The 22,240-nt window shown below is 39.9% G+C and overlaps 1 protein-coding gene across 3 annotated transcripts in view; it reads left to right on the forward strand.

The window, feature by feature from the left end:
- TDP1 (tyrosyl-DNA phosphodiesterase 1) overlaps nucleotides 1-22,240 on the forward strand; it is a 184,195-nt gene that overhangs the window by 157,956 nt on the left and 3,999 nt on the right. The gene's annotated exons all lie outside the window — the stretch shown is intronic.

The following is a 22,240-nucleotide window of genomic DNA, read 5'->3' on the forward strand; positions in this document are numbered from 1 at the left end:
AGTATGCGTGTGTGTATGCTCCCAAAGCAATAAAGCAAATGACATGTTCCACTCCTAGAGAACGATTTTTTGTGGTTTCTCTGTAGTAAAAGAAAGACCACTAGATTTCGCTTCACGCCATCCGGTGTGGTAGAAACCAGAATGACGAGAAAGGCATAGAGGCCCTGGGTTTGAGTTCTAACTCTGCTGCTTCCGAGATGTCTGACTTTGGACAAGTCATGTGGCCTCTCTGGGCTTAGATTTTCCGCAGCTATAAAATAAAAGCATGGGACTAGATAACTTCTGAGATTGCCTTTGTGTGATTCTTACCCATTCGAGGTTTTCCTTGACGTTCCCTCTTTAGTGTTGAGGGTGGAGGTTAGCAGGACACACAGTGTGACTTATTTTAGGTTCCACGCCACTAGACACAGCCCTTTTGTACCTGCCTATGTTGTCCTGGGTCCCTCATTAGCCTAATCACCTTCTTGTGGACCTTATCGTCTGATCCCAGTCAGAGAAAAAAGCTGGGAAAGTAGTAATGAAAGATAGGCGTCGCAAAAGGTTATCCATTCAGATTTTTTTTAATTAATTTTTTCCCAATTAACTAAAATCTGCTTTTTTCTCCCTTTAACCTAACATCTCCCCTTCATTGGAAAAGGGGTAAAAAAAAACCCCAAAACTCCTTGTAACCAGTATGCATAGTCAGGCAAAATAAATTCTCTAAATTGGCCATGTCCAAAAAATAGATGTCTCATTCTGCTCCCTGAATCTATCACCTGTCTGTCAGATAGTAGGTAGCATGCTTCCTTATGCTTTTACTTCACTTCATGTAGTATGTTTTGTACTATCGAAAAGACCTTTGTTTTAGTTATTCGGGACCGCACCATTTCCTTTGAAAACTGCTTTAAAGGCCTTACTGCAGAGAGCAGAGCTCCTTCCTCAAATAGGTAGCGTTTTATGTACTGCTAATACCCAGTAACATGCTGAAAGTGCTCGTAATTGAAATGTAATTTCATGTGCCGCTTAGTGCTACAGATGAGCATTTGGACTGTGAGCAAAGACACTTTCTGCTTTGCTTTGGGAAAGTGAGTGGCCAATAGCAGTTCAAAAGGATTTCGTTTTTCACAATGGTTTGTAATCTACTCCCATACCTATAAAAATCTTTCTGGCTATTTTCACATCGAAGGATAATGGTTAAACAAAAAGTGAGTTGTGACTGGGCTTCAGACATAGACAAAATCCATTCTTCAGTCTCATGGGGACAGCAGTAAGAAGCACATGACTGTAGAGGTGGGGGCTGCCTCTAGGGAGGTGTGTGATAAGGCTTGATGCAGAGACTCTTGTCTTTGATTTGAGACTCCATCTTCACTTGTGATTAGGCAGGAATAAAATTGGAGAACTTAGGTCACTGTGAAGAGAGATTAAAGGTATAGAAGGTATGGTAAAGGAGACTAATGGAACTGGGAAAGTTTAAAAAAAGCAACTTGATATTAGCTGGGATTACTTTAAATTTAGGATAACTAAGGTTTTTTCTATGTAACTACTCTTTTAGGCTCATTTTTCATAGTGACTGTTGTCCTGTAAAGTTGCCCGTAAATTGAATTGTATTTCTAATACTTTAAGGCAACTGACAAGGTTGCCAAGAGAAAATATAGAGAGGAACCAGAAGAGGGTGCAGGACGTAGCACTGGGATACACTCACAGTTAGTGTGCATGGCACAGATGATGAATCAGCACGAGAGACTGCGAAGGAATGGTCAGGCAGGTAGGAGGAGAACCGTCTGTGATCTCATCAATCTGGATACCTCCTTCTAATAGTGCAGATTACAGCCCATCAACCTATGTGATTCTTGCATGTCTCCTACCACAAATCCACTGCAGGCAGAACCTCACAGCATGCTCAAGGCCATCCCCTAAGTCTCAAAATTATGAGGGTGCAAATTCAGCACATCCCTCTCTCCTGTTCTTGCAGTGTGTCTGGCCCACATCCTTTTCTGGTTATGTATCTCTGACGCAATCTGCCCCTTGCAAGCAGTTCCTTCTTGGTAATCAGCTTAGCCCACTTACAGCTAGAGCAGGCCTTTTCCTCTGAGTGGCCTATAGTTTCATGGGCCTTTCCTGCTTCAAGCAATCTATAATTTTGACTCCTTAAAAGTTTTGGTATCCCACCATTCATAGCCACTTAGCATCTTCCAAAGAAAATATTAGGTAAAGAGAAATTTTTAGTATCAGGAGACGCTTTGGGTGATTAAAAGACTACACGGCTTCACAAATGCAGTCTGACCCATTTCCTTCCTCTCATTTAGTTGTGGACTTAGGGTCACTGTTGATTCGCCGTGTCTTTGCAAGAGGTAAAGTTAATGAATCAGCCCTAAGAGCTTTCCATCTGAATACCTGTTAGCAACTGGACGGTTGGAAATAAGCATCTGTTTGTTCCTCCCTGTGAACTGCTGGGCCCTTTTGAGTGATCATAGATGTAATTTAGGACACTCAGCAGCGTTCCACAGCTGGATGCAGTTAGCAACATGGCATTTGCTAATTGGAGTATCTGGGGACTTCATACTCTATCGGGAACCCTTCTTCACTGTGGACTCAATATAAGATAACCTACATGGCCAATGGAAAAAGTCTTTGGCTGGCATATGTGTATGCCTTACTCAAGGATGCTAAGTGGACCCGGAGTCAGGAAAATCCGAGTTCAAATGCAGCCTCAGACACTTACTAGCTGTGTGACCAAGAACAAGTCACTTAACCTCCCTTTGCCTTAGTTTAAAATGGGGATGGTAAGAGCACCTACCTCTCAGAATTGTAGTAAGGGTCAAATGAGATAATACTTGTCTAGTCCCTAACACAGTGCTTGGCACACAGCAGGTACTTAATAAATGCTTGTTCTGTTCCCCTTCAATATTAGTAATCATTAAGCAATAATTTAAAGTAAATAATAAAATTAATAATCAAATCTATCTCCTTTTCTTGAGTCTGTCAAAGAATCTTGTATAATCTTAGTAATATGCATTGAGTAACCCTGTTGGAACAGATCCTTCAGAAGGTTACATTTGTGCAACCAATTCAAATCCTTGTTTTTTGTGTACCTCTCAGTCAGGTGTGGGACTCTCCTGATGTCATCTGCTATAGAGTTTTGGTTTTGAAAGTCTAATTGTTCCTACCTCATATGTTTATCCAGGATCCCTCCAGTAAATGTGTAGATTGAGAAAATAAGTATGTGGGTCAATAGTTAGCAGAGTCTTCTTCACCACTTTTTTTTGTTGTTGTAGCAACGTCTTCCAATTTCCATAATTATTTGATCTCTACTTGTCTTCCATTTGTCATGAAAATTGATCCTTCAGAAGGCTGGAAACTAGTCACCTCCCACAGACTTCCCCTGTATCTGTTTGCTTTAGTTTAATCGATGTGCCTATCTGTGTATTCTTAGAGTCATTTCTGCCTGCCCATGTAGCATGTGAGGAAATTTAATGTTGGAGTTCAAATGTAGTAGCTGCATTGTAAGTGATGGAGAAAAGAATTTGCTGGGCAGGTTGGTTTTTTTACCCCAACTTTTTTTTTAATGTCACCTTTCCAGTTACACCCTTTATAGACAGATAGATGGATGTAGATATAGATATCTTTTGTTTTTACATTGCCTAGAGTTTCCCCTACCCCCTCCCAGAGAGCCATATGACAAAGAATTTTAAAAAATAAAAAAGAGGAAAACAATTCAACCAAACCAATCAATTCATTGGAAAAAAATCAATCACTGTATGCATGTTCCACACTCATGCACTTACCCTTCCTTTCCCCATTCCCAGTTGAGGGAGTAGGGAGTAATTTTTCATAACTCTTCTTTGGGACCAAGCTTGTTCTTTTGTGATTTTCAGCATTCTTTTTCCTTTGTTTTGTGATGGTGGTGGTTCTTTCCATTTACGTTCTCATAGTCATTATGTACGTTGTTTTCTTGGCCCTGCTTAATTCACTTTGCATTGATTCGTGTAAGTCTTCCCATACTTCTCTATAGTTAGCACATTCATCATTTCTTCTAGCTCAATAACAGTCTGTGACACTCATGTACCACCATGGTGCTGCTTCATCATACTTTGGTCCGTACTTGCTTGCAGTCCATCAAAACCCTTCAGTCTTTCTTCACCTCAACTGCTGTTGAATCACTCCCTGGTTTGGATCACTGAAAAGTCTGTATCATACAATTTATTTAGGGAGTATCCAAAAACGTTTTAATGCTTTGGAATTAATGCTAACAAGATTCCAGGATGAAATCAAAGCCATTGGACCAGCTTTAGTGAACAGATAAGTGAGGTTTATCATTAACAGTATAGTTATGTGTAAGTAGTGCTTCTGACCAGCTTTGAAGTAATTTATTCTCTTAAGTAATATTACCGGTCTCCCTATAGTCTTGTACTATTAATTTAACAAATTCTTTCTTTATTGATAATTCAGAAGTAATCTTGAACCTAGTCTTCCTTTGAATCATTAGAAATCCCTAACTCCTGGAGTCCAAATTAGTGTGGGAAGAATGAAACTGACAAGTAAATTCATTATGAATTTTAAAAAATAGGAGTGACCATACCCATGACTTTGTCTGTGTAAAGAACTCCTTGTATGGAAATCCCCTCTATAGATAACCAGCAGCAGCTCATCTTTAACTTATACTCAGGATGTTCCCTGGGGCACCAACAGGTTATTAAGAAAGTAGTCAGGATTCACACAGCTAATATGTGTCAGAGGTAGGATTTGAATCTAAATCATTCTAACTTCTGGTGCCATCTTTCTCTTCCCTACCACACAGCCTCTGTAAAATACATGACACAATTTCACGAGGGAGCCAGCCCCGTATAGTAAAAAGCGTAGTAGAGGGGCTCTCAGGAAGCTTGGGCTCACTTCTCAGCTTTGCTGTTAAGTAACTGTGTGACTTTGAAGAAGTCATTGCTCTGGACCTGAGTGTTTGCCATCGCATTGTAGGAGTTATGATTTGTATTATAAAATGAGAGAGTTCAAGGCCCCTTCTTGCTGTTTCCATCAAGCAGTTCAACCAATAACATTTAAATGCCCGCTCTGTGCAGACTACTCACTGGACTAGGGTATCGCCTTCTGTGTAAGAACTTTATTTTTCCTCCCTCCCAAGATTCTTTAGAATTGAGGAGTTTGTAAATGACTTGATACTTAGATGGATCCATGATCATGGTGGGTTCTCCTTCCACCTGAGAGGATTACAGCCAGTCCATGCTGTGGTAGGAGCAGTAACCTAACACCCTCCCCCAGGAAGGCTAGGCTAATTTTTCTGTAGAAGGTATTGCAAGTGTCTTTTAGGCTTAATTGGTTCAAAGGACTAAGGCATGGGCTGTTGATGTAGTTTCCTGGTGCACCTACCTACAAAGAAGCTGGGATGTGAGCAATTAATCTGCTTCTCCCTCAGACTTCTGACCAGAAGACCAGCATGGAATGCACAGGGGCCCAGAAACTACCGCCTGTGGAATATCTGTGAATATCTTTTCCCCACTATTGCCAACTAAACCTTTCTTTGTTAATGGTGTTTCATTTTATTCTAGTCTCAAACCTGAGCTACCAGACTGGCCTGAGTTGATTTCTCCTGGCCTGTTCCACATGACATCTCATCCTACATGATTCTTTCCCATGCTTTTCCATAAATCTCTTCTTGGGTGATCCACTCTACCACTTAGGGGCTTCTGGTTCTTTTAATATTTCATGAAAATTTTCTGAAGTGAGTCACTTGGCCAAAAAGAATTTTTTTTTTTAGCAAATTAAATATCTGTGAGTTCATCATGTATTTTATATGTAATTACTCAGGCGTTATTGAGTCGTTTCAGTCATGTCTGACTCTCTCTGACCCCATTTGGGTTTTTCTTGGTAATGATACTGGAGTGGTTTGCCATTTCGTTTTCCAGCTCATTTTACAGATGAGAAAACTGAGGCAGACAGGGTTAAATGACTTGGCCAGGGTCATACAGCTAGTGTCTGTCTGAGTCAGGAAGGTGAGTTTTCCTGACTCCAGAGCCAGTCCTGCACCCCTTAACTGTGCAGTTACCCAGGTATTCCCTTTTAGTTATGATTTTACACAAGGCTTCCAAAGTGATATTACTAAAGGATTCCCTGTTTGATATTTAAAGCTCTGCCTTCAGATGACCTTTCCACTTAGTCCTTTTTAATGAACTCTGCTGTCTAGCTCATCTGGCCTACATGCTGCTTCTCACACATAACCCGACTAGTCTACCGTTGCTGTTTCTTTGCACAGACTCTTTCAAATCTCAGCCCAAGCGCCTGGCCTCACCTCATGGAGCATTCCCTGATCTTTTCCCCTCCCCTCAACTTACCTTGTATTAAATTCACAGACTTTCATTTTTGCCCTTGTTCTGTGGTACCCAGTGCCTGGCATATAATAATCACTTAAAGTTATATGATTGATGGATCTTAATCACTTAACCCTAAAAGTCTTATCATTTAGGTTTGGTTTAATTATCCCACCCCTTGCCCCTTTCACCAAATTACCTTTAGTTTCATAACTTTTACAAGGACCTGAAATTAAACTGCCAACCCTGCTTTGAAAATCATTCTGCGATCCTGTACTACAATGGATGAGGGATTTGTGTTTTTACTCTGATGATAAGTTAGTAATAATCAGTAAGCATTTATTAAATGCCTACTCTGTGCCAGGCCTGGGTCAGATCAAGGGCTAGCAATGAGGGAAAGGTGACTTCTTTGGTCTCATAATCTAATAGCCAGTGGGAGAGCAGATGAGGAGGAGGGGTAAAGATTGAAAGGGGGAGATGAAAAAGGCCTTCCTTGAGTGGTGGGAGGGGATTCTTCTGATGAATGCTTTTGAAGGGAGCACCTGAAGGGTGAAGAGAAGAGGGAGGTGAGGACTTTACACTGGATGAGGCCTGGGGGGTGTACCCTCCCAGGGATATCTTGGAGTTTACTGGCTAGATTTCTTTCTTAAGGACCATGCCTTAAACCCAAATCACTTTGGCTAACAGTAGGTCCCAGCCCAAGCCCCACTTGGTCATTATTTGGAACCTGATGTCCCAGAGTGAATGTAAATAGAAATTGTTTGTGTTTTGGCCAAAAACCCTTCCAGATTGATTTTTTTTTAAACTAGGTAGAAGAGGCCACTCTGCCTCATTTCTTACCTAGCCTTAATCACGGAGCAGGCATTGCCTCAGTCAAACTGAGACCTGGGAAAGACCTTAGCTTAAAAAGGCCAAGGTCTCCCACTGCATCTCTAGTTCTCCTGTTCTATATCTTGCTCCAGAGGAGAAAGTGAGGCTCGTGACTCTGCCCAGCCCTCTCTCACTTAAACCCAGTTCGCTTGCAAGTCATGGCATCACCTCCCTGAGGTCATGGTCCTCTTGCGAATGAAGGCCAAACAACAACTGCTGTGTGCCAGGCACTGTGGTACATGCTAGAGATAGAAAGAAGAGCCTCCAGGAGCTCGCAGCCTTACCATGTGCCCTGGGCTTCTAATCTGAGTACCATATCTGAGTCTTTTGCACCCAGTAAGCGTCTGGTTTGTAGCAGCACACGTGGCTGCTTCTCTGACCCTGACGTTTCATCCCATTCTGAGGTGGGTGATCACAAGTGGTAGATGTGAGCTAAGTGACATGTCCTGTACACTCATATTTCAGCCGATGTTGATGTGGCAATTACAAAAGATTGCACTATGTCAAGGCTACAATCTACCGTAAAGCCGTGGCGTCTCTGCGCCCCTGTCTTCAGCTTTCCCTCCTTTTAAAGTGTTCCTAGCACTGACTTATGCAGTTCTCATATTGAGAACAGGGCAAAGTACAAAGAAACAAAACATGCTCGTTGGTTTGCCGGCCCTTTTGGAGCTGCTCCTGGGAAATAAAACCACTCTGGATTGGGTTTGTAGGAGCAAGTTGGGCTTTAATGATAAAAGGGGAAAGAAATTCCTGAAAAGAGTATGCCCCTCCTAGTGACCACTGAGGGGCTCTGCTGAGGGTGGGAGCCAATAAGCAAAGGGGGGATATCACAAACCCTTTAGACTAGCACCAGTTGAGAGCAAAGGAATGAGATTTGAGAAACTGTACAGGGGGATGAACAATGAATGCATGTATCCTTAGTGCCTAGCAGTGTGCTGAGGTCAGAGTTGGGAGAGCCGGTTCATCAAATGTGAAAGAAGTTACTTAGACTTTCTCTGTAGCCATTGGGAGCTTTATTGACACAAAAGCAGCAGGCCTGAGATTTAGCAAGGAGCTAAACAAAAGCACTGATGTAGGGAAGGAGCCAGACTTATATAGACCAAAAGCTATACAGCCTGGAGGATGATTTTAGGGTTTCTTATGGGGTTTGGAGATTTAGGGATAGGATAATATTTACGGGATAAGGACACAGGTAGAGGGCAACCAATGACACACGATAAAGGAGACCGGAATTTGGAATTTTTATGGCCCCAGATGGCGGGGTAGTGGGGAACGGTAAGTTAGGTGGCATTTCAAGATAAGAGGAGGAGACTTTAGGGGCCAGGGAGAGAGAAACTCATCTCTTAGGGCACCTTTGCATCAAGAGACTTTAAGGCATCTCCAAGTTAGAGGACAAACCAGGGAAAAGGCAGCTTAGCCCTTAGGGCACTGTTTGCATCCACATCAAGTATGTGGCACACAGTAGGCACTTCATAAATGTTTGATGTTTGGTTGATCTAGAGCCAGAATTGTTGTTGAGTTTTTCAGTTGTATCTGACTCTCTGTGACCCCATTTGGGGTTTTCTTGGCAAAAATACTAGAGTGGTTTGCCATTTCCTCCTCCAGCTCATTTTACAGATGAGGAAACTGAGGCAGACAGGGTTAAGTGACTTGTCCAGGGTCACACAGCTAGTGTCTGTCCGAGGCCAGATTTGAACTCAGGAAGATGAATCTTCCTGACTCTAGGCCTGGCACTCTACCCACTGTGCCACCTAGCTGCCCCAGAGTCACCATGCTTGGGTTCATATCCCAGTTCCCCTTACTGTCTGCATGTCCCTGGGCGAGTCACTCAGCCTTAATTTCTTCATCCGTAAAATGATGGAATTGAACTGGTTGACTAAAGAGGTTCTTTCTAGCTCTCTACATAATCCTGTAAACTGTAAAAGTGGAATAAAACTCTGTGCCTGTGTGCCTACTTGTTTCTTATTAAGCAGTGAAACCCCGTTTTAAGTAGCAAAGCAGTCTAGGAACACTGAAAACCGTATGCAAACCCAGTCTGTTGTGGAACATAAGTCAGAACGAATCCATGGTTTGTGTGAAGTTTGGATCGTGGTCATTCTCTTCAGGTTGCTCCTCTCTCTGTGATTCAAGTAAAAATCATCTTTATCAACAGTAAGAATATTTTGAGTACCTCTTGTATACCAAAGTCTGTGTTAGATAGGGAGACTTTAAAGAGATTAAAAATAATCTCCCTCAAGAAGCTTCTGATTGAGAAGACAAGATGATAATGGTCTTGCAGGGACCCAGAAAACATCAGCCGAGAATTTCCTTTGACTGTTTAGGAAGATTTTAAACAATTTCCCACGTGATATTCAACTCACCCCACTTAAGTCCTCCTCCTCTGATATCTCCGGCAAGAGATGATCACAGGTGCTTGAAGGCATTATACTGAATGACCTCAACTCTAGAAGGGCCCACGAAGGTAAAAGAAAATGTTTTAAGTACAGAGTCGGCCATAGGCTGTATTTTAAAGACTATGTCAGCTAAGTTTGGGAAAAGGCTCATTGTCAGAAAGTTAACCCCAGGGAAGATTATTTTGTTTTTCTCTTTTCAACTCAGCAACTCATAAAGGTAAGAATTTTAGTCTGTGTCAGTAGAGGGAAAAGTGCCTTGTTTGATGAAATCACAGCTCCTCAAAGTAACACTGTAAGTTTTTTAACTGGCAAATGTTCTTAAAACTGTCAGGACAGAGAAGTAACGGCAGAAATCTCAGGGTGATAAGAAATGAGGGCTGAGATATCTTTTGTTCCTTGATTTCCAACGTTGGCACTGCAATTCAGCTCTAGAAGGCAAAGGAACGGACAACTTGTAAGACATGATGATGTTTTTAGGATTCTTACAGAATCTCGAGAGACTTATTATTTTTCAGTGTGTAAAATATTTGTCACTTTTCTGTCAGATAGTAGAACAAAAGATCAGCCTAAGACAGGAAGTCAGCCTGTATTCTTTTTTATATATTGAATCAGAAGACTTGAATTCTGACTCTGCGTTTGCCACTTGATTAGATCTTTGGATATCATCTTATATCCTTGTATATGTTTATATGAAGTTTTGGAAAAGAAAGTCATCAGCCTTACACAGGTGGTCCTTCTAAGAACATCTCACTCCAGCTGTTCAAAAACAAGGATTTGAGGAAGTAAAGGCATACTAGGGAGTTAAGAGCTGTTTAAGAACACATTACCTGCAAATAGAATTCAAATTCCCAGATTATGGTTTAATAATTTCTGCATTATGGTACAACCCTAGGGGCTGGAAAGGATGTTATTTACTTAGAGTCTTGCAACTGTGATCAAAATATCTTTAAGCTAAAAGGAAAAGAGAATGGAGAAAAGTACCTACATATAGCTTAACAGTCTGGGTATTATATGGGGAGTAGCTACAATGTAGGAAGAAGATTGGTATTAGAGATCCTCAGAAATAAACAGGAAACAAAACTGGAAGAAGCAAGCAATAAAACCAGATGCACAAAATGTGGGTAACCGGCAATTTTGACTTCATACATGTAACTGATACTTGGTGATCAGAAACTTATCACAGGAATGTAGGTTTGAAAGACCATCTCTAATCCTAATGGAACATTGGTGGGCAAAGAGTCGAAGGCAATACCCTGGTAGCTTCAGAAGATATACTCATGCGAGGAAATATAAGGACCAGAAGGGGAAGCAAAGTGGAGAGGGTTTGGGTCAAAAAGAGGTTATGTCATCAGAGTACACTGGAGGAGGCTACAGCTGAGTTCAGAATGTATATCACAAGCCTCCTCCGTACAAAGTGGAAGCACAAGACCGCCGCGATAGGGCCATTCAGTTATCTAAAAGCAGAACAGCTAATTATTCTTTGTCTTGCCTCAAGGAATGAATCGGCCAATCAGTAGTCATTTATTAAGCACCTGCAATAAAGTTTCATCCTCCAGAAGGGTGGAGGGTAAGGTGGGGTCAAGAGTGAGAGGAAACGTTTCTGCCTAACACCTGACACACCTCCTCCATGACAATGTAGAAAATATGTCAGCCCAAACCCAGAACCTCAAAGTGAGTCATTTTTCTAGCTCTAGGAAGCTTAGGAAGAGAGACAGAGAGGTCTGTGGTCACTGGGGTGGGGGCTGGTCAGGAGTACAGTGAAGTGATGGCAGCAGCAGTGATGGGACCCGGAACATTCCAGTGCCCGGGGTTGGAAGGGAGTTAAGAGAGCACAAGGGCAGGAGGAAGCACTGGGACTGAAAGAGATCCAGGATGAAGAGAGACAGCTGCAGAACTGAGTACTAAGCACAAAACAAGTTCCAGAAGCGTAGCTTTGTGGTTCTGAGCGCAGAAGCAGAGCCGTAATTCTGTTCTGACCTTTACCCCAGCACATAAACCTATAGTGGAAAAATCAGGGCAGAAGATCAAGACTGAAGGGGGGCCAGCCGTCCAGATTCTCTGAACCTGCAGAACCTCCCAGCAGGCTAACAGTGACTAAGTCCAGCAACAGTCTACTGAAGCTGAACTATATACAAGCCAATAGACCCAAACCTGGGTCAGGAATATAGAGAGCTCTGATCAGGAGGGCTGTGAATAGACTTCTTCCCAGATCATACTGCTTTGGAAGCACTGCAGACTTGCAGGTCTCCAGACGGAACCATGAAAGCAGCAGAAGCAAAAAGAGAAAAAATACAATTTTACAAAACAAGAGCGTTAGAAGAAAAAGTGGGAAGAAAAATGAGAGCTAAACAAGAAAGTTATAAAAGAGAATTAACAGTTTGGTTTAAAAAAAAGCACAATATTTTACTGAAGAAATAAGTCCTTAAAAATTAGAATTAGCTAAATGGAAAGGAAAACTATCCAGATATCTTTGAACTGGAGGGCACAGTAAAAATGGAAAGAATCCACTAGTCCTCTCCTGAAAGTAACCCTAAAATGAACACTCCCAGGAATATTGCAGCCAAATTCCAGAACTTCCAAGTCAAGGAGAAAATGCTGCAAGCAGGTAAAAAGAATTAAAAACCCATGGAAGTCACAGTCAGACTCACACAAGATTTAGCTGACACAACATTTAAGGAATGGAGGGGTTGGAATATATTTTGGGAGGCAAAGGATATGGGATTAAAAAGATGGAGGGAGCAGCCATAGGAACTGCTATTCTGGGCTCAATTATCCAAATGGAGGAAGTGGCTCATAGGATCATTAATTTAGAACTGGCAGTGACCTTAGAGGCCAATCCAGCTCAACTCCCTCATTTTACAGATAAAGAAATTAAGGCTCAGAGTTAAGTTGCTGCCCTTTCCCATTGTTAGTACTTGAAAACTACTTGTTGTCTCCTCTCTTTGCCAAGAGTCTAACTTAATTCTCTACTGTCAGAGGTAGGATTTGAACTTTCTGACTCCAAAACAGTGGAAACCTTGGAGGAAAACTAATACTTTGTCTTAGGATGAGAGAGACTGACAGATTAGCGAGGCAGGCCTGCCGTATGTCTGAGATTTTAGGGAACAGGTTTCAAAGGGTGCAGAGAAAAATTGAGAGCCCACAGTCTAAACTTCTACAGGGGAAGTAAGTTTAGGACAAGTGGGAAGCTCTCAAGAATGAAATTCTGAAGACACAAAGAGAAACTATTCTGATGAAAAAGGAAAGTGGAAGTTGTCTGTAGAAAGCAATGTGTGTACACAGGAAAGACATCAGCAAACTTAGGTTTTTAAAAGATGTGCACAGGATGGAAGAGAAGCATAGGTAATAGGTTGAATACATAATTGTGACACTGTAAAAAAAATGAAAAGTGGTAAAACTCATAAGCTGAGGCTGACAAGAAAGGTAAAGCTAACAGTTAAAAAGATTTTTTTTAGCTGCATTGAGAACTAATAATAAGGGTTGGGCCCCCCTTTTGGCCAAAGACAGTTCAAATCCGGCCTCAGACACTTAACTGTTTTTTTTTTCCTTCCTATGTTGAAAGATCTATTTTTAGTGAATTGCATATTAAAAGGAGAACATTTAAAAACAAGAGAAAGTGTGGTTAAAATAACATGTCAGTACTTTTAAAGGAGAAGCAAAATTATTGCATTTCAAAGGTTTATCTTACCTGATGCTCATTAAAGTGGTATTGGCTGTAGAGGATAACATGCCCTTAGTCATCCCATTCACATGGCTTCTGTGTAGTATGATGCTTCTCATGTTTAATAAGGTGAGTTTTCTGGCTAACAGCCTTTCCCCAAGGCACTTAACTTCCGTGTGCCCCAATTTCCTTATCTGTAAAGTGAGGGTAATCACAGCACCTATGCTCCCAGGGTTACTGTGCAGATAACGTGAGATCATATTTGTAAAGTACTTTGAAAACTTTTAAATGCTCTATACATGGTAGCGTACATTGGTATTACTATTACAGAGGTTAAATCAGACAGTAATTATCAGTGACCAAGAGAAAGTCGAATGACTCAGCTCTTATTTTCCTTCTGTTTTCTCTACAAAGGGGAATGATCTTTTGATTGGAATGAATAGAACAAAAATAGCTAATGAGAAGTTGATATGTAAGATAAGGAAGGAGATGGTGGAAGTGCTCAGTTTTCCTTCATGAGTTCAGGTCATCAGGCCTCTGCCAAGTAGATCCCAGGGTCCTGAAGGCATTGGTGGATGTAAATGCTGAGTCGATGTCAGTGATTTTTGAATGAACATGAAAACCCGAAATGGTTCCTCCCGGCCTAAAGAATTGAAAGGTCCCAATTTTCAAAAGTCTGTAAACTAAAAGTCATTGAACTTGACTGTTTTCTGGCAAAAGTCTAAAGAAGTATCATCAGAGTAATGGTTTATGAACAGCTACAAAAGGAATGGTATCACAGAAAGTCAGCAAGGCTTTGGATGGGGGGAGAGGGGGCGGTGGGGAGGCCTAGGAACTGAGTGAGGAGAGAAAAAGAGAAGAAGTAGAACAGAAGCAGATTACATTAAATAGGCACTACTGGAATTGAATACATTCCTTGTAAAGGAGGAGATGTGTATGTGTGAAGGATAAAAATGAGGAGTGAGATTGGAGGAGACTAGACAGTTAGCAGTCAGAACCATGAACATATATGGGATAAACTCAACAATAAAAGAGAAGACAATAGGGAAATAGGCTAAAAAGCCAAAGCCGACGTTATGTTATTTACAAGAAAGTCATTTGAAAGAGCAATATTCATATAGAGTAAAAGTAAGGGACAGGAACAAATACTTTTATGCTTCAGGTACTCATTAAAGCCAGGAAGAAGTATAGGCTATCTGGAGGGATATTTTAAAAATTCCTCCAAATCACCAATAACTAGAGAGATGCAAATTAAAGCTATCCTGAGGTTCTACTTTATACGCATTTGATTGGCAAAGGTAGAGGGGAATGAAAATGGAAAATGTTGGAGGGTCTGTAGGAGAACAAGTATATTGATTCACTGTTGGTGGACCTATGAATGAGTACAACCATTTTCAAAATCAATTTGGAGTTATGCATACTAAATAGTGTGTATGCTCTTTGTCCTATCTATACTACAGCCATATATGTGCCCCAAAGAGATCAAGTAAAGAGGAAAAGGTCCTATATGTACAAAAATATTTTGTGGTGGCAAAAAACTGGGAGAATACCCATCAATTGAGAAATTGACAAACAAATTATGATATATGAATGTGTTGGAATTCTGTTGTGCTGTAAGAATTGAGGAGATGGATGATTTCAATCATACATGAACTATAAAAATAGAAAAGGAAGAGATGCCACCAAATACATTTTATGATAAAAACAGGGAGAAAGGATATATAAGCCACTGTCTCTAATTAATATTAACATAAATTTTAAAATTATCAAAGCGGTCACAGCAACATGCCAAGAAAATTATACAGTATTACTGAGTTTCTGTTATACAAAGATTGCAAAGTTGGTTCAATATTAGGAAAAATATAAACAAATTAAAATTAATAAGAAAAAGTAAAAATCACACGATTATGTAGATGCAGAAAAGGCTTTTGACAAAGCACAACACCAATTCCTGTTAAAATCACTAAAAAGCATTGGAACAAACAGGCCTTTTCTTAATATGTTCTAAAACCATGACCCAGATACATAATGAAGATAAATCAGAGAAATTTCCAGCAAGATCAGGAGTAGGTAAATAGGAAACAAAACCACTTCTTTGCAGTGATATGATGATTTACTTAGAAAACCTTAAAGGTTCAACAACAAAAAAAATGAAACAAACCAGCAAAGTAACAATATATATGATGAACCCACACAAACATCTACCTTTCCTAAATTATTAGCAAAATCCAGTAAAAGGAGATAGAAAAATCCATTCAAAATAATTATAGAAATCTTCAGAATATTTAGTGGTCCAACAACTAAGGCACACACAGGAACTAAATGAATACAACTACAAAATATTTCATGTAAGTAACAACTAAATAATTTGAGAAATATTGATTGCTTATGTTTAGGCTGTACCAATATAATAAGAATAACAAAGCTACCTAAACCAATTTTGCATTCAATGCCACACTAATCAAACAATGAAAAGATTATTTTTAGAGCTAGAAAAAAGAATAATTTATCTAGAAAAAAAGATTCAAAATCTCAAGGGGAATAATAAAAAAAATACTAGGGAATGAAGGGGTCTTAGCATATCTCAAGCAATACTGTAAAGCAATAACCATCACAATTTTTTGATACTAGTTTAAAAAAAAAAACAGAAAAGTCAGTCAGTGGAACAGAGTTTATGTGCAACATAAATATGTAGGCATAGTGATATGGTGTTTGACAAAGCCGAAGACCTCAAATTCGATTCAACAAAAACTGAGAACATTAAAAATAAGTCTGGCAGAAATTGTGTATGGACCTACATGTCATACCATATACTAATGCACACACTCTTAAGTGGATACGTGGCTTAGATATAAAAGTCACATGCATCATAGAAAAATTAGAAGAGCAAGGTTGGAAAATACCTTTCACAGCTATAAATGATAGAAGAATTAATGACCAAAAAGTGATAGAAGATCACAGAAGATAAAATGGACAATTCTGACGAAAATTTACAAGTTTTTGCAGCAGTAAAATGAGCAGGGAGACAGTTGTCAGAAAAAAAAAAAGTCTTCGCAGCGAATGTGTCTGACAATAGTCTGGTATCAGACATCTCTATGGAACTGATTAAAATCAATAAGAATCAGCTATTTCCTTGTAGATAGATTAGAAAAGGTTATGAAATAGAAGTTTTTGAAGGAAGAAAGACAGACTTTCATCATTTATGTCAAATTCATTGTCCAGATCACTGTAACTAGAGAAATGCAAATCAAAATCACTCTGAAGTTCTCCTTCACACCCATCCATGTGAAAAGATGACAGGAAAGCTAAAATGTCTTTAGTTGGAGGCACTGGGAAAACCCATTCTGCCATTTCTGGTTGGTAGAGCTGTAAATTGGTCTAATCATCAGGAAGACAGTTTGCACCTGTACCAAAAATGTCAATGAAATATGCTTACTCATTTCTCCAAGGACAGCTTGGAGGAAGGAAATGAACTCAGGTATACAAAAAGTGTCTATTATAATAGCTCTTTGTTATAGCAAAGAACTGAAAAGTACAGAAGTATCACATCAGTTGGGGAATGCCTTTACAGGCTGTATATGAATATATTGGAATATATTTTCTCTGTTAGCAGAGACTAAAGGGATGGCTTCAGAGGAAACTGGGCCGTCTTGTAAAAATGAATTAAGTGTTACATGAGCAAAACACAGAGACCAATTTATGCAGTAACAACCACATTGTAAGTAAAAATAACCTTGAAACACGTAAGCTGTATTCAACACAGTTACCAAACCAGCTTCCAGAGGAGTGATGTAGGAACATACCAATCCTGACAGAGAGGTGATGGAGTCAAAATATGAGAATATTTTCCTACACTATATATTTGTTAAAAAGAATTTTACTTCCCTTTTAATTTGGGGGTAAGAGGAAAGGTAGGCAAGAGAAGGGAGCCACATTTGAACATTTTTTAAAATGCACTGAAGAAAACAGAAGGAAGGCCAGAAGGAACAAAGACAAGATGAACAGCTTTAAAAGTTATGCATTGAATTTATGATATACCCCAGAAGACTGAACTATATAAATCCTGTGCCATCTTACATATGGAAGTGCTTATTTTATTTGAGATTTGTTAATTTCAGTAGAAAAAAAATGTTTTAAGTATTTGACAGTGAAAATGGGAAATGTACAGTAAAATGGCACCCACACACAGAAGTGTACTTGGTATAAATCTGTTGCTGCCGTTAAAAAGACCAAAAAAGCCTTAGCAAATCACCTTAGCAAACCTTTGACTTACTTGCCAAGCAGTGGGAGATGGTGGACAAAGGTAACACCCATTTAAAATATAAATTCATTTATAAAATCTTCTGAAAAACGATAATGGATGATTATTGGCAATATTGTCTCATAAAGTAGAAAGAAGCAACAGAAAGTGAACGACAGCTTAAAGAAAGAAAGCTTAGCAAGAGATTCACTTAGGTGAAGTCATCCCAAAGACATTTAAGGACAAGAAATAGAAAAAAAAATGAGAAAACATCTGCAAAGATTACTTTAACAAATGTTTTCACTATTAAGGACAGTGCAGCCACCACACTTGTACTCTTAATATCACAGTCTCAGATATACTTATAGGAGAGATAGAATTGGCACTAAAGGAAATAAAAAATGGGAGAAGCAGCCAAATTGACCAAATGTATATAGGAACACAATTGTAAGGGTATTGCGGGATCAGTATGCAAAGTACCTGGTGGATGGAAGTTAGTAAAGTCAGGGAAGGAAAATCTTGGACCTCATTACTACTTCAAAAAGGCAACTGAGAAGTCACCAACAACTGCCCCCTTACATAAAAAGTCTTTCATTTGTACAAAATCTTCATGAAAGTCCTCAATACATGAATCAACGGCATCCTCACTTAGAGTATTAGTAAGGAACAAATGGATTTTCCAAAGCTACATTCAGCAGTAGATCGCATCTTTACCATTTACCATTTGACTGAAAGCTGTAGAGAATATAAAATTCCACTATAATTATGATATGTTCGTTATTTTCTTTTAGCATTTGTTTCAGTAGAGTAAAATAGTGCTCTTAAAGGCTCTTACTAGTTTTTGATGTAAGCATCAAAAATCATTCAAAATTCCTTGAAAGATACAAAAAAAGAATCATTCGATCATTCTCTTATCATAGATAACAAACAGCGCTCAAAACAGGGAGATATTTATTCACCAAAAATGTGATGGAGGAGAGAGATCCAGCACAGACTAAGTGGAGAGAAATTCTCTGTAGATTGTGACGTCCTGCATATGCTCCGGTTGTAGGTGCCATTGTATAGGTCTCATCAAGCCCTGGAACGTTGCAGAGAGAACCTGCTTTAAAAAAGAAAAGATGGATAACCAATCAAGAGATTTGCCTGAACATCCACATAAGAAGGTGGAAAAAGTGGATGAAGAATGTCTTTTGCCTAGATATTCCTGCGACTATAAAGTGCATTTGGATGGACGACCTACAGAGATTGCCTATCGCCGTGTATACCTGGGATAGAGACTATAAGTGGGTGCTTTGAGCATGGGAGTTGAAAAGGAGAACTGTCTGGATTCAGGAAATTGCAAAGCTCTGTTGACTATAAGCTTAAAAATGGAAATGAAGGCCCATCTTTTTGATACCAATATTCTTTCTACCAAGAATGCTAATATAGAATACAATAGTCTTCCAAGAATTAAAAAGAATTAAAAATCTTACAGAGGTCGTTGGACAGGTGCATGATAGTTATGAGCTCCTGAAACAATGCCAGTGTAGAACTTCAAAGAAGAACAGGAATAAAAGATAATCATTGAGGAAATTATAATAGGAAGCGAAAGTGGGCTGACTATATCACAAGGACAAGGGATGACAAAGAGCCAGAGCATGTCCTCACGTGTCAGGAGAAGGAAACAAAGACTTCTAAAATGTAGGGTGAAACTCCTGTGGCGTTTGTATGAAAGGGCATGGGGAAGAGTGGCACTGTGGATGAGTTGCAACCCATACCATCGATAGAACTTCTAAATCAGTAAGTTCATCTATCCATTTGAATGTTCAAGAGTAAAGATGGAAGCTAGCACAAATAACCAGAGATGACTGTAAGGGTACCATTGTCGTAACCAAAGATAAATGAGATGCTGAGATCATCTGGTTAACCTAAATGATATCAATCACCAAGTATTTACTGGGAGCCCAGGATGTTCTGGACACTAGGGGTACAAAGGCAAAAATTCTAAATATTTTTTTTTCAAAAACCTCTTAGGAAGGACGATAACCACACAGAACAAATAAAAATAAATGGAAACCACAGGAGAAATTAAATGCAAGGTAGAGAGAAGGGGGAAGTCACCAGGATTCTCATTTTCTTTGCATGATATTTAATAATTTACATAGAGGCTGTAATTTCTCTCCATTAGTGAGTTTTTAAAACAAAGAACACACTAACCCTTCATTCAGATGAGTTGTATGCCTCTTATTTCTAGCAGTCAGAAATGCCATTCACTTACAGTAGGAGATCTATTTGCTGGCCTCTTCCTCCCGCTGTTCTCCCACAATGTATTGGAGTGCAAAGAGAACACTTCATCTGTGCAGTGGGAATGATGATCCTTGGGTTTTTACATCACAAGGTTGTCATGAAGAGAAGGCATCTCGGAACTCTCAGAGTGTTGTAAGAACATGAGTTGTGTCTTCACTAATTTCTCACTCAGATGACTTCTCCTGGTGTAGAAGTAAACCTGGGTTCTTGAGAGCCATGTCAGCAGAGCACAAGATCTGGGGTCCTGTCAAGCTAGAAGGGCTTCAGACCCAGTGACGGGGTGCGTAGTCCAATGACCAGTCAGTGTAGTTTCAGCAAGGTTAATTACTGTGCTCCCCTCATTGTATTAAAATTTCCCATAGCAATAACTCTTGTTATTAGCCGGGTTGTGGTTTGTTTTGGTTACCTTACATATAAGGACTTTTTTTATTCTGGAAATTTCAAATTTAATAGTGACAGATTCTGCCCTAAAAGGGAAGCAGAGGACTTTCTCTGCCATTTTCTGAAGAATGGGTAAAAGCCTCAGTTGAATATGAATCATATAACTGTGGCTCTGGAAAGACCCTCAGAGATGATATAGCCCAGGGAGTCTTAAGCTTTTTTGTCTCGTAGACCCCTTTGGGAGTCTGGTAAAGCCTATATGAAGAACATGTTTAAATCCATAAAACACATAGTATTACAAAGATAATTATATTGAAATATAATGACTAATTTTTTTTCCTAAGAGCTCAAGTGAAGAATTCCTGATCTAGCCCCATCAAATGGGGCTAAGCGGTCTATTGGCTAAAGCACCAGACTTGGATTCAGGAAGACCTAAGCTCAGATCTTGCCCCAGGCACTTGGTGGATCTTTGACCCTGGCCAAATCACTTCCCTTTCTCTTGGCCTCACTTGTCTTCTGTCTTCAAAAAAGAAAGGGGGGGGGGGGGGTTGTGAGGAATAAGAAGATAGTCTGTGTTCAGGGCACTTTTTGAACTTTGAAGCACTATATAAATATTATTAAATATTAGCTATATTGTAGTTGAACAGACTGAGGCACAGAGGGGAAGTTACTTGCCCGTGGTTATATGGTCAGTGTTCGCTCTGGAGTTAGAACTCAGGTTTCCTGACTCCCACCTCTTATAATAAAAAATGATAGATACAGTTCATTTCAACAAATACAAAGTTCTGCTTTGTGCAGGGTACTTCACCAAAAAAACAAACAAACAAAAAAACACCGTCTCCACCCTCAAGGACCTTGCATTTTACTTGGGGATGGGGGAGTACACAAAATAGTTACAGGTAGGAAGGAGCATTAACCAATGTAATGAAATAGAATAAGCATTTATTAAGCACCTACTATGTGCGAGGCACTCTGCTAAATGCTTTACAAATATTATTTGATCCCTTGGTGGGGAAAGGGGATCAGGAGAGGCTTCTCCTAGGAACTAAACCTAGAAGAAAGCCGGGGACTCTGTGAGGCTTGTATCAGAAGGAATCCCAGATAACATTGTTCGGGCGGGGGATTGGAGAATAGGAGAGTGTCTGAGTATCAGGGCTACCTTAAAGGTGAAGCCGCCTTGCGATGAAGTTCTTCGAGTATTTCACTCAATAGGGAGTTCTTCTCTCCAAGGAATAATGTTCTTAGGAAGATTCCTGTGTACTCCCTGAGCACACTGTGGTCTCCTTCAAATAGGTGATTAAATTAGAGTCTGCGAATCAGGAACATCTTCACATATCAGAGACAAACGTAAGACATGCAGATAATGGACAATACGGGACGCCCAGCTGCAATCCAGAAATGTGTTCAGTTTAGAAAATTACCAGAAATATAGTGCCAGAAAAGAATTGAAGACCTTTCTGGAGGTGATCCAGTCTTCGCCGTCACTGGGTACAAGATTCTATTGACAGCCTGCCCTTCAAATCAGTCAAACAGTCTTGCAAGGTCGCTGTGTTGGTTGTGCTTTCATTTCTCCAGAAGTGGAGAAAGGAAGCTTTGCCGAGCCATCAGAATGAGAAATAACCTGGCCGGAGCCTACGAAAACAATAGTGCTGAGTCTTTGAAAATCCATCTGTTGAAAGACTATGTTGTAGTTACTTCGCACCATTCGTCAGTCACCCATGATGCTGCGTGTGTCCTGTACATTTTGCAAAGTACTTTCCTGGAGACAACCCCACGGGTCAGGTTTGTGTAAGAAGCAGCTGAAGTTCAGGAGTTTAAGCGCTTTGCCCAAGGTCACATAAATAATAAATAGTTGCGTAGGAATCTGAACACAGATCTTTTGAGGCCTAGTCTGATGTCCTTTGCACCATACTCCATTGCCTCTCAAGGCATTATCATGTTCATTCAAGCACCATTTGGAGAGGAAGAAAAGAGCTAGTAATGAAAGAGTTGACTAGTAATAGTGGTTTACAGCTTAAAGCTTTGTGAATTTTATATTTTCCACTTGCCCAACAACTACCAAAAAAGTATAAAAAGCTGTCTTCTCACAATGGCAAAAGGTGCTCACAGAAAT

The sequence above is a fragment of the Trichosurus vulpecula genome, chromosome 8 (genome assembly GCF_011100635.1).
Source record: "Trichosurus vulpecula isolate mTriVul1 chromosome 8, mTriVul1.pri, whole genome shotgun sequence".
NCBI lineage: Eukaryota > Metazoa > Chordata > Mammalia > Diprotodontia > Phalangeridae > Trichosurus > Trichosurus vulpecula.